Below are 10,852 nucleotides of genomic sequence, written 5' to 3' on the forward strand. Positions count from 1 at the left end.
AACGAGCTAATTGATGAGCAACTGAGTTTGCCTGGCTCAAATAAGAAGGATCAGTTTCTGACGAATAGGAAGTTCTGTCCTTTACGGCTCAAATAAGTTTAGGTGTTTGTTTATGTGGTGTATTTCCAAAATTTGAGTTGCGTGTTTCATTCAATATTTAAGAAGTTTTCCTGCATTTTAACCGAAGATGACCATTTGTGATCCCTTTACTTACAACTATCGATGTATCAACTTCTTTGTGGCATTATAACCCCCTTCCTCAAAATACTCTCATTCGATTTTTAGAAATTGGTTTGATTGAAAGCTGTCTCTGAATACTAAGCCTTCTAAGCAGATGTTAAAGTTAATTAAAAATATCACTCTATTGGCAGGTATAAACTCAATATGGATGGTGGCCTTCAAAGTACCAGATTTGTGCGAGAGAGGCGTAAGTGTTAAGAAATTCTGATGGTGGATAGGTATGCTAATCTTGGACTTGCAAGTATTATTGAAGCTCAATTAAATCGTTTATTCCATGGTCCGATGGCACGTTAGTTGTTATCTCTCAGTGCATTGGTGTTGAATGCAACTCTTTAGTTGTTGTCACTTTCGAATCATATAAGGAGTTTACGTCCCAAAACCAGAGCTGTATCGTGCACTATATTCCGATATACAAAGAGATGAACTCTTTAGTTTACCTGTAACGGCCGAGGGCAGCTGCTACCCGGAATAGGCAACCAATTATCTTGCAGACGATGACTGATTCACCATTTCCCCACATGCCATTTCAACTCCTCTAGTATAATTATTCTGCCCTTAAGTAAGCTAGACCGAGCCCATGAAGGGCGAGTTAATCCAGAAACTTTTAGAAAACCATACCTTGGGAAGTACTTTGTCTTGAGAACATGAACCCAAAAGTGTCGGGGTTTTCCAAATTCTCCGGCACTGCTTTGCAAGAAGAGAAATATTAAAGTTTTCAAAGTTCTTGAAGCCCATTCCCCCGTACGCCTTAGAACGACACAAGTATTTCCAGCTTTTCCAATGGATGTGATTCGCCCTATCAGAATCACCCCACCAAAACCTCCCCAGATCTCCCTTGATGGAGTTGCAAGTAGAGATCGGGAATTTGAAGCAGGACATAGTATAGGACCGCCAATGCCACTGATTTCAGAAGCACCTCCCTACCAACCATCGTTAGTGTATTTGCTTTCCATCCATGTATCTTGCTCAAAACCATATCCTTGGTGTAAACAAGAGCATCTTGTTTTAACTTACCCCATATTGAAGGAAGACCGAAATATTTCCCTGGATCGTCAGAGGCAGAAATGTTCAAAATAGAATATTTTGTGTTGACAAGAGAAATAGGTGTGTTTGGGCTCAAATAAATTGAGGATTTTTCATAATATGCTCTGCTCAGATGCCATGCAATATTCATAAAAAAATTGCATCAATCTGCTGCAATTTGTCTCACTTGCTCTCAAAAAGAAGAGAGAGTCATCCGTAAACAAAAGATGAGACAAGGTAGGGCCTCCTCTTCAAAGTTTAATTCCCCACAGAAAATTGTTGTTGGTTGAACAAAAAGAACTTTTGGGATAATACTTCACTAACAAGAAGGAAGAGAGAGGGGAGAGGGGATCCCGCAGTCTCAGTCCTCCGGTGGGATCGAAAAAGGGCCCTGACTTTCCACTGATCGCTACTAAGGAAGATGCTGTAGTGACACACATCATGACCAGCCTAATCCATCTCTCATCAAATCCCTTCTTTATTATGGTAACACTCCAAAAAGTGTCATTCGATCGTAAGTCTTATTCATATCTAACATTAGCCCAAATTCTTCATCTTCAAATAATGATTCGTGGGCAATTAAAATACTATCTTGTATTTGTCGATTGGGCACAAAAGCACTTTGGTGTTAAGAGACAATGTCAGGTAGTATGGCTTTGTGTCAGTTGGCTACTATCTTGGAGAAGATTTTGTAGGAGTTATTGCAAAGGCTATAATTAATCTATAATGCGAGGTGGATTCGGAGTTGGGAACTTTTGAGATTTAGGGTTATGTGAGTTTGGTTAAGTTGTTGGAGCAAAACCATCCCTCTTGAAACTCCATTGTCGTATCAACTTTGGTATCATAGATGGTCTTCCAAAATTTATGAAAATAGATCGAGAAAGCCGTCGAGCCCGGAGTCTTCAAAGACCAAAGTTGGAAAGTGATGTCTCGTACTTCTTCCATGGTAAAAGGACAACATAGAGTGGAGTTCATAGCTTGTGTGACAGTGGGTTGCCTGAATAACTGATAGTTTCCCCAAAATCTCCCCATTCTTAGCAGAATTGTTTGGAAATTTCAGCTTACTCCAATATATTAGGTGGCGTCGATAATGGCCAAGTCTGGAAAACCACCTCCTGTGGGCCAAGGCGCATGTACCTCCGTCCCATGCATGCTTAACAATATCACCACAAGTTTCTTGGGTCTAGCTTGTTTTGGTTGTAGGTAAAGATGAGGGGACAATGATCAGACCCAATTGTTGGGCCATGGGTCAAACCTTTCTTGTAAAACATTAGATCCATCCTCAATCTTAGGCTCTTGAAATCCATAAAGTTGCGGCGGGGTCTCAGATCTTGTTACCGACCAAGGACTATCACATGTTTCCCATGAAGCTTCATTTGAAAATAATTCAAGTTTACTTTGTCCTCCTAGCTAATTGTATTTTGGGAAGAGACTTGTATGCTATATCAAAAAAATCGCAAGAGAATAGAGTTCCAGGTCAAAAACTTCACAAATTAAATTACAATTTATATATTAAGCAGTTTCGCTTCTAGTTGCAATCGATGTTTTTTGTGATATTAAATTGGAATAATATCGATATGATCAATTGTGGACAGATGACTCAACCTTAAAGTCTTAACAAAAATTACGTACATAGATGGCACAAATTATTGGCTATTAACCCCAGTGCTAACCAGGACGGTGGAGCATGCATGCATGATGCACGGACTTTTATAAAAGGACAATAAATTTTGTTTTGGTTTATGTTTGGACTTGGAAGTCTTTGCAGAATCTGTTGTTTGGATTTCCAGCGCTGATTCCTGGCCGGTGCAATGGTGACATGCATGGTGTGTTAGGTTAACGCTTTGAAAATTTCTAATTATCGGCTAGCGCTGGTCAAGATTTGGCATTCGGGAATGAAAGTATGCCTGGTAAATGCTCGGGAGGGCATGACCAGAAAAGATTTATAGCAACAATTATTCGGCCACCTACAATTGTTTGGTGTACTGTACTAGTAATATGTGTCTCTCAAGCATATACGTGGACCACACACACACACACGCACACGCACACACACGCACATTTACGTGGAGCATGCATGCACACACACATTTACATGGACCATGCAGGCACACACGCATTTGTATATTATAATACATATAAAGCTGAAGACGAAGGCATTGCTTCTAACCTTAATTTTCTTCTGGTATGTTTTTTTTGTTTTTATAAAAAAACCTCGATGGTACGAGAGAATTTCATTAAAACAAAAAATAAAAAAAAAAGTTATATCTAGTGGGACATAAAGCCTGACTCTCATAATATAGAGCAATTGAATTGTCTTCTAGTATTAATTATATATACATATATACCACCCATCAACCGTTAAAACATTTTTCAATAAACGCAAAATTGAGCATTCTATACAGAATTTGAAGATTGAGAAAATATTTACCACGAGATTAATATTGTGAAGCTAAATGATTTAATAAGTAATGGAATGAACTGATGAAATAAACTATAAAGAAGCAAGTGATGAATTGTCATGCTGGTTGTGGTCTTCCTTTTCAATACACTGTGTTCGGAATTTGACTCCCTTCTTCGTCCCCTATCAACTTAGTATAAAATAGCGCTTGTATTAAAAACATCAATAAAGAAGGGTAGCGTATCCTAACATTGTTATTGTTTTAATCTTGACGATAAAAGTTCGACAAAAAGAGAAAATTCTTGACAATTAAAGTCAATGGAAAGAGTACAAATTAAGACAATCTTAACAATAAGTTGACTTCATATTTAAACATTGAGAAAAATAAATGATGAAAAATAAATAACTGCCTATGCATGTTATGAAGGTTTGATTAAAAAAGTGAATATAAATATTTTTCGTAACTAACTGCATATGCATCTTATTAAGGTTTGATTAAAAAAAGTGAATATAATATGTTTCGTTAATAACTGCATATGCATGCATGTTATGTACAAATTCTATTTTTATTTTATTTTAGTGTCGTTCAAGGATGCATGTATGAAGTGGAGACGAAAATAATAGGGTTTAAGTCATGACAGGAAAACAAAAGAGGAAAATAATAGCGTATGTGCTAATTTCAATTAATTTAGTGGTAGAAAAAAAAATTATTTCATGAAAAGTAAAAATTCTCTCTTAAAAATTGAACTTCTTTCTAATGTAATAACCATATTGAAAATTTGTCCTACAATACGGTTAACGGATTTACCATCCGAACATTATGATCGAACCATTGATGCTTTTTATCATCATCATATTTGCAAAAATAAAATAAAATAAATAAAACATTCAATTTGGAGACCATTTAGTCATCTGTAAGTGTTAAACCAATCAACAGTTATGGTAACAAGTAGCATTCTCATAATGAACTGTCCATTTGTTTTATGCATATGAATGGCTAGAAGATTTTCAAATTGAATAATCATTTGCATATATAATATTTAAATGATGGTAAAGAGAATGAACAGTTATAATTATGTTGTTTAGATGATAAAAAAATAACAATTTTTTCAATTGGGTATGGCTTCGATTATTCCTCAAGCCCGCCAATTAGTTAACCACAGCCATATTTTAGTTAATGGTCGTATAGTAGATATATCAAGTTATCGCTGTAAATCTATTATTACAGTGAGGGACTAGCAAAAATCTAGGACAATCATTGATCCTTAAAATTTCTACAATACAATTAATACAATTAGGTAGGTCGCTAGTATAAGTAGGCGTCCATGAAGAACACAAGCATTATGCTGATAACAATTTCTAAATCTAAGTTTGAGAAGTTTATGACTTGCCTAGCGGCAGTGTTCCATTATTTAATTTAATTTACTCATGGACTTCGAATACAATCGTAAAACTAGGACTTGAATTATTCTATTACATATGTTGATTGAATCAACTTAATATTGATTACTAAAGTTTGACCAACCTAATAAGTAATAAAAGTCTGTCTTTTTATACTTATTTTTGTTCCTTTTCTATTTTGGTCTTCTCTAATTTGGGTCAAATTTCAAGAGGAGTAGTTCTACGGTCAATGGCTAGCTATGACCCTCAATCCCTCAATGTGAGAACGAATTAGGTCTACTAGAATCCACAGTTTACTAAACATTATATAATCCAATTAACTATTTTGCAAGACCTATATTACCATTTCATAGATAAATTTTATTTTCTTCAAAACCGTGGGTTGAGAAAAGGCAAATCATTCGCACCAACAAAGAAGAAACCACTACCAGAAAATTGAGCAACAATTATTAAGATTGGTAGCTATTTCGTTGTTGTTGGCATAACAATAATGTTACTATTAAAAAAAATAAAAAAAGCTACAAGTAAGTAATAACCGCACCACAATAGTAACTAATACATTAAAAATGTACACATTTTTTGACCTTTCTGCCACATTTTTCTTTTTTGTAACATCATTGTTACGCCAACCACAACAACAACTAAATAGTTAATTTTGGTAGTTGTTGCTCACTTTTCTTATAATAAAAAGTATCAAATCATTGAGATTAATCTGGTGTTGTTGGTGAATAGAGCAATGAATTCTCCAATGTAACATTAAACGAGAAAATATCTACTTCATGTGGATATGTATCATCTCTGTCCAAAAAGAATGAACATGCTCAGTAATTAACTGAGATCATTTAATATTTAAGATAAGTTATACATATGAACCATGTTAAAATGTACTTTGACTAAAATGTTAAAGTTTTTTTTTTTTTCTTTTCTTCAAAGTATAACTTTTATTAAATTCTAATAGAAACGTTTACATCTTCATTAAGAATACTAAATAAAAACTCGGGACTAAGAGCATCCCAACGGAAAGCACTTCCATGCGAGGCAACATACGAGGCTGTAGCATGAGCAACGGGCATTTCCATTCCGCTTGACAAACACAAACCTCACACTTCCTAAAAATACCTTATTATGAAAAAGAATAAAATATTCCGATGAGATTATTAAGAATTCTGAATTTTCCCTAAGTCCTTTATTTTCAACTAAAGTTTCACTCAAATGCATGACATGCCACCTTCATTTTCTTTCTCAAATTAAAGTACTGATTGCGTTATTGAACTGTCTCCAATAATTCAACAGATAAGGGTTGTACAGAATTGACCAATTAACTAGTAATCATGCAGCCTTAACTTAAAACTCAAAGTAATACAGCCTTCTAAGCTTTCATAGAAATTACAATTTCGATCAATCAAATTCTAGTGAGATTTTGATTAATATTTATTGTTGACTGCTTTGCAAATGAGTTGTTATCAAAATAAGGTTGATTTGAATTAAGAGTCATCAGATTGCTCTTATGAGAAGCACTAGAGGAAAGTTCGTGCAGGTGAGGTATGCAGCCAGCTTTCCGAAATAATTTACTTACAGAAGAAATAATTTACTTACAGAATGTCACAATTGCGGCACGCTATAAATTTGCTAATACTTATGGTTTTCCATGACAATATGCAACTATGCAAAATCCACTAATTAGATACCCGGCCCACTCTACTTTTAGTGGCAACAATGTCCCTGTCCAAAGCTATACAAATGAGGGTTACTTTTTAAAAGAGGTCTCGTTTGACAGTTCAGACTATACTGATTATTTCAATCGAATATGATAAGTAGCTATCAAATAATACTGACTAAATTAGTGATGCAATATCGGATTGATATCGTATTATTTATACTGGATTGGCAATGCACCGATAAGAGAACTTCGAAAATATATTATTATTTTTAAGAAACAAATGATGATTAATGAAAAAGAAAAGGGGAGAAAACAAACTTTTTAACCTGCATTCGCAAACTTTTCTTCTAATTTCCCAAAATCCTTTCACCTAAAAATGTAACTTCAACAACTACAAACACAGAACCAATCAAGCACCCAAAATCTGAACAACCCATATCATAATCTACCATTTTACAAACAACCCATATCGCCAAAAGGAAAATTCTCAAATCGAACTTCGACACATGCTGAGGACGATGAAAAATGAACATAGATTGACCTTCTGGAGATTTGGGGTCCTTCTGGAGATCTTTGAGCTCCTTCAGATCCGTTTGGAAGCCATGCGGGGGTCCTTCTGGAGATCTTTGAGCTCTTTCAAGATCTGTTTGGAAGCCATGGATCGACCTCGCAAGTCGTAACGGATCTCAGGAATGGAGGAAGGGGCGTTCCTCTGACGGAGAGAAGAAGAGAGAGAGAGAGAGAGAGAGAGAAAAGGAACTTGGCAAAGCAGAGAGTCGGACTAATAATACACCGATTTTGAGGAGGATAATTAGTCGGGTGTGAAGAGTATTAAAGTGATGGGGTCGGATATTTAGTCCGGGTACTATTAAATACGTTAGGCACCAAACATTTGATTTTTTATTATTAGTACTATCCAATTCTATATACGGCATACCAAACGAGCCTTAAGGGTATAATTAACGTTTGGAACTTTGCATGCGCACATAGATTTGGTAACAAAAAGCAAACTTCAAAGTATGGCAGCTTTCCTAGCGGAAAGACGCATGAATATACATTATACAATGTAAAATATACTGGTCACAACTTTTTAAGGCTTACAATTTATCAACAGACTACAGTCATTTATGTACGTATAGATAATTGACAATCGTAAATATATCACTCGTGTGGATATCAACATACTATTAATAGATGTATGGTGGAGATTGGTCTAGTAAGAGTTTGTTAGAAGGTTCGAGTTAGTTACTTTGTAGGCTAGTATAAATTGTAAATTCTCTCTCATTTTCTGTAATCTGTTCAACTATCAAATACAAGCAGGGGCGGATGCATTGAAGGGCATGGGGGTCAGCTGACCTCCTAAACTTCAATGAACGTCTATAGATACTTTGGTTGATGACCTTCCGAACTTCGGTGAATGTCCATAAATACCTTGAGTGCTACCCTTTTGAAGATTAGAGTTGACTTCATACATGCCCTCCAACATCATCATTTTTGGACAAACATATTAATGGATGCAATGATATCAAACATTATTAGTGTGTTCAAGATAAGTGTGTTTCTTTGTTAAGCATTCATATGGGAGCACCCTTGAAACATGTTAGTTACCCTCGCAAATGAAGCATTAATAGGTGTGCAGTATGCATTTCTAAATAACTTAAGGTCTACCAAGATTCGATGAAATGGCGATATGCATGCTATTTATGGTAAAAAAAAATTTGCACACGCTATTTTACTAACCCCTGTAATATTATTTTCTGGATCCGCCACTGAATACAAGCTTTGATTTCCTTCTAAATCTTTTTCTCTGTAATTTCGATAGTTTCATGCCTCTTCTAATGTAGTTAACACATACAACCTACATGCATGAATGGTTGAAATATAGCATCTACATATGCATGCATGATTGGTTACACTAGCAAACACAGTTATAACACGTGCATGAATGATTGCTAGTAACCTTCGTGCATGAATTATTGAAATGTGTAGTATATCTAACTTGATCAATCTGTGGCCAAACTCCGAAGTCTCAATTTGAAGTCTTCAGAAGCAGGAATTAATACGCATATAAATAAATCTGATTACGAGTTACCAAGTGCTCTAATATTGCACTTGGGAAATGTCATGGTGGTCAATGTGGTCGTGGCCAAATTAATTAATGTTGATTCTCTTGCAGTTTCTGGGTAGCTAGATGGTTAGTCGAACAGATTGACGCGAATCACTATGTTTAAGATATAAGGGGACAGATCAGCACACAGAATTTTTCAGACCATTTTTTTCAGTCAAATACAAGATTATGTTTTGGATCCACCCAAAAGTTGATTCGGGTTGAGTCCATATCCCACTCGGTCAGCTTTGATCGAATAAATTGCAGTATGCTTACATGAAGTTTCCATGTCATTGTCATCTATGGCTCTGTACTACTTTACTAATATTCCTACCAAAAATTTCAGCCACTAAATACAATATAGTATTATTCTTCACTATGTATACATGCAAATTAAATGGACGTATTGTATATAAAATTTGATAGACTTTATTTTACTATTAAATTCAAGTGTATTTAATATAGATTTTTAAGAGCAATCCTAGGTAATATTGTAATATCCCACATCGCCCAGGGGAGTGATCTTTATATGTATATTCCCATCCCTACCTAGCACGAAGCTTTTTGGGAGCTCACTGGCTTCGGGTTCCATCGGAACTTCGAAGTTAAGTGAGAAGGGGGCTAGAGCAATCCCATGATGGGTGACCCACTGGGAAGTTGCTCGTGAGTTCCCAAAAACAAAACCGTGAGGGAATGGTAAGCCCAAAGCGGACAATATCGTGCTACGGTGGTGGAGCAGGCCCGTGAAGTGGTCCCCCTCGGGGCGGGATGTGACAATATGGTATCAGAGCCTAACCCTGGTCGTGGTGTGTCGACGAGGACGTCGAGCCCCTAAGTGGGGTAGATTGTAACATCCCACATCGCCCTGAGGAGTGATCCTTATATGTATATTCTCATCCCTACCTAGCACGAGGCCTTTTGGGAGCTCACTGGTTTCGGGTTCCATCGGAACTTCGAAGTTAAGTGAGAAGGGGGCTAGAGCAATCCCATGATAGGTGACCCACTGGGAAGTTGCTCGTGAGTTCCCAAAAACAAAACCGTGAGGGAATGGTAAGCCCAAAGCGGACAATATCGTGCTACGGTGATGGAGCGGGCCCAGGAAATGGTCCCCCCAGGCCGGGATGTGACAATATGGTATCAGAGCCTAACCCTGGCTGTGGTGTGCCGACGAGGACGTCGGGCCCCTAAGTGGGGTGGATTGTAACATTCCACATCGCCCAGGGGAGTGATCCTTATATGTATATTCTTATCCCTACCTAGCACGAGGCCTTTTAGGAGCTCACTGGCTTTGGGTCCCATCGGAACTCCGAAGTTAAGTGAGAAAGGGGTTAGAGCAATCCCATGATGGGTGACCCACTGGGAAGTTGCTCATGAGTTTCCAAAAACAAAACCGTGTGGGAATGGTAAGCCAAAAGCGGACAATATCGTGCTACGGTGGTGGAACGGGCTCAGGAAGTGGTCCCCCCGGGCCGGGATGTGACAAATATGCTACTATGCATATTTGACACAAAAGTCTCTCAAACCAAAGTGTTATTTGCACTGGATTTGAATGTTTTGTGATTTGAAGTCAAATTTGACATCAATGTCAAATTTATTTTAATTCATTTTAATGGTAGGTCCCTCATTCCACTAACATTCCAACTTTTTAAACATTTTTTAATAATTAAAACCATTTATAACTCTATTTAAATAATAAAATAACATTTGTCAATTCGGCTGAGAAATACAAAATTTGACAGAAGGTTTCAGATTGCTACATCAGTCATCAATTGTAATGTGACTCTTATAATTTGACATTTCCTTTAAGGATGATCTAAGATGTCAATAAGTCACCTTGTATTAAATAAAGAATTTTTTGATCTAAAATATCTACAAAAATCTTGTGTTATTTAATTGTGACTTTTTGTGAGTTTGGCAAAAGTCTAGGTGTTCAAAATTTCATCTACTTTAAAGGATTTAAAAGCCATGATGCAATGACTATTATTATCAACTTCCATCACCATGTCGCCTCATAACCTTA

Source organism: Pyrus communis, chromosome 9, assembly GCF_041283825.1.
Source record: "Pyrus communis isolate YQ-2024b chromosome 9, ASM4128382v1, whole genome shotgun sequence".
Classification (NCBI taxonomy): domain Eukaryota; kingdom Viridiplantae; phylum Streptophyta; class Magnoliopsida; order Rosales; family Rosaceae; genus Pyrus; species Pyrus communis.